We start from the raw sequence: 2682 nt of genomic DNA on the forward strand, positions 1-2682 counted from the left end.
AGTAAAAAGTATATATGCAAACCTGAAAACCAACATTGTTCTCAATGGAGAAAAATTAAAGGCATTCCCCTTGAGAATACAAACTAGGCAAGGATGCCCACTATCACGTCTCCTAATCAACATTGTATTGGAGTCTTAGTGATAGCAATAAGGCAAGAGAAGGAAATAAGAGGTATCCAAATTGGCAAAGAGAAGGTAAAATTATTTCTCTATACAGATGATATGATAGTACACTTAGAAAACCCTAAAGATTCAGCAAGAAAACTACTGGACACAGTAGGCCAATTTAGCAAAGTAGTAGTAGGTTATATTCATATTTTCATGTCACCTCTGACTCTTCTCTATATCTCATAGTACTTGCTGCGAAACTACATGGGGCAGAAGAAATATTCCTAACCATCATTTCTAAGAGAAGATAATCAGGACAAGTTAGCGATAAATGGAAGAAGTTGATAGATTCATATACAAACATGTATCTATATGATGTTGTGTGTCACAGAATTAGTTTTGGTTCAAAATGACTCTATGTACAAAGAAAAAAAAAACCTCTTCCCTCTCTTGTGTTGTCCTCACAATCTTTGCTGTAGTTAAGCCGATTGCTATAGCCACTGTGTCAATTCATATTACTGAGCACCTTCCTCTATTTTGCTAACATCCTGCCAAAAATGATACCCGTCTCCAGGGATGCCCTTCATGATGACATGCACAAAGTATGTGTATATTCAAGTAAAATCTATCACTGAATAATCTTCCTCCTCTTCTTGTTGTCATGTGTCTTCAAGCTGGAACTAATTCACAGCTGACCCTTCCGCAAGTTTTCAAAGGCTACAATATAAATTGCATGAGAACAGATTGCCCATCTTTTTCTTGTGGAACTGCTGGTAGATTCAAACCACCTGCTTTGGTGTTGACAGTACAGCTCTTTACCCACAAAGCCACCAGAGCTCCCTGGATTAAAAAAATATTTATGATGACACCAAATCCCACACAAGGAAACACAGGAATTAAAATACAGAAAAAGTATCTAAATTTTGTAAATTTTTAAAAAAACATATTACAGGATAAACACATTTCTAAGGTCCCTTCTCCTTGAACGGCATGAAGTTACCACTTCATGTTAAATTTATCTCTACAGTGGTTATTACTAATATTTGACCTTAATACTCAAGGAAACCAAAGTTTATAAAGACTTAAGAAAAATTTCCCAGGTCATAAAGCTTGTAAGAGATAAAAATAAGACTCAAACCTAAGCTATATAAGTTCAGGGCAAAACATGCTAGCAACCCTTACATGTTGTCTCTTGCTAAAAATAAATAATAAATTAAGTTTACAATCACTTGAACTCAAGCACATTGTAATCAAGTCAGAATGGACAAATTGCTGGCCCTTAATAGATTTTCATAAGCTGCAAATGGAACAGGAGAAGAACAAGAGTAATGATAGTAAACAAGAGATGTTTAAAAGAAAAAATTAAGCACATTGCTATTCACTTGATAAATTGGTAATAAAGAGTTAGATATTCAACTGAGATGATTAATAGAGATCAAACATTTCCAATTATGGGAACAAGTGGAACATAGAAGCCAAAAGTCAGCAGAACCTAAAAGTCAGTGGTCTGAAGTGAGGTTTTTGTAAGAACCTTAGAAAGAAGAATGGACAATTGCGAGAAGAATAGTTTGAAAAGTGAGTTGAATGTTTAAGGAGATTATAGGTTTTAGTAATTAAATGGTATTTATAAGGTTCTATGAAGAAGAATTGACACCTTTGAGCTGTGGTGTTGGAAAAGAGCACTGAACACCCCATGGATAGCAAAGAGAACAAAAAGGTATGTCTTGGAGAAGGTGAAACCAAGAGTACTCTTTGGAGGTAAGAGTGATGAGGCTTTGCCTCACATACTTTGGATATGTTGCTAGGAGGGGCTATTCCTTGGGAATGATACTGGGAAGGATGGAGGGTCAGCGAAGGAGAAGACAACTCTCAGCCATGTGTATTGACATGGTGATTTCTGCAATGTGCTCTTGTGTGTCAGAAAGTATGAGGATGGTGCAGGATAGAGCAGGGTTCAGTTCTTCTGTTCATATGGTCATTATGAGTTGTACTCGACTTGATGGCACCCAATAGCAAGTGTCTCATGGAGTCCTTATTATTTTTGTTGTTATATGTTATTAGTCAGAACCAATTCATAGGTGACCTTCCAGTGGATTTTCAGAGACAGTAAATCACATGGGAAGAGACTGCTCATCTTTCTCAAAGCAGCAGGTGGGTTCAAACCACCTGCAGTTGGGTTTTGCCTGTGTAACGACTTACCTCCTCAGTTTCAGCAAGCGGGGTTATATCATCTGCATATCGTAGATTGGCCCAGTGGTGAGAATCTTTGTCTTCTTGACATTGAGTCTCAGTCCATATTGGAGGCTGCAGTCCTTGACCCTCTGCAGTAAGCACTTCAGGTCCTCCTCAGTTTCAGAAAGCAGGGTTGTGTCATCTGCATTTCACAGACTGTTAATAGATCTTCCACCAATCTTGATCCCACATTTCTCCTCATAGAGCCCAGTCTCCCGGATAATCTGTTCTGCATACAGGTTAAAAAGTATGGAGACAGGACACACTGCTCGTGTACACCCTTCCTAATTTTGAACCATGTAGTGTTTCCTTGCTCTGTTCTGACGACTGCCTCTTGGTCCA

The sequence above is a fragment of the Elephantulus edwardii genome, unplaced genomic scaffold (assembly GCF_000299155.1).
Source record: "Elephantulus edwardii isolate Elephantulus edwardi_28Jun2011 unplaced genomic scaffold, EleEdw1.0 scaffold00012, whole genome shotgun sequence".
NCBI lineage: Eukaryota > Metazoa > Chordata > Mammalia > Macroscelidea > Macroscelididae > Elephantulus > Elephantulus edwardii.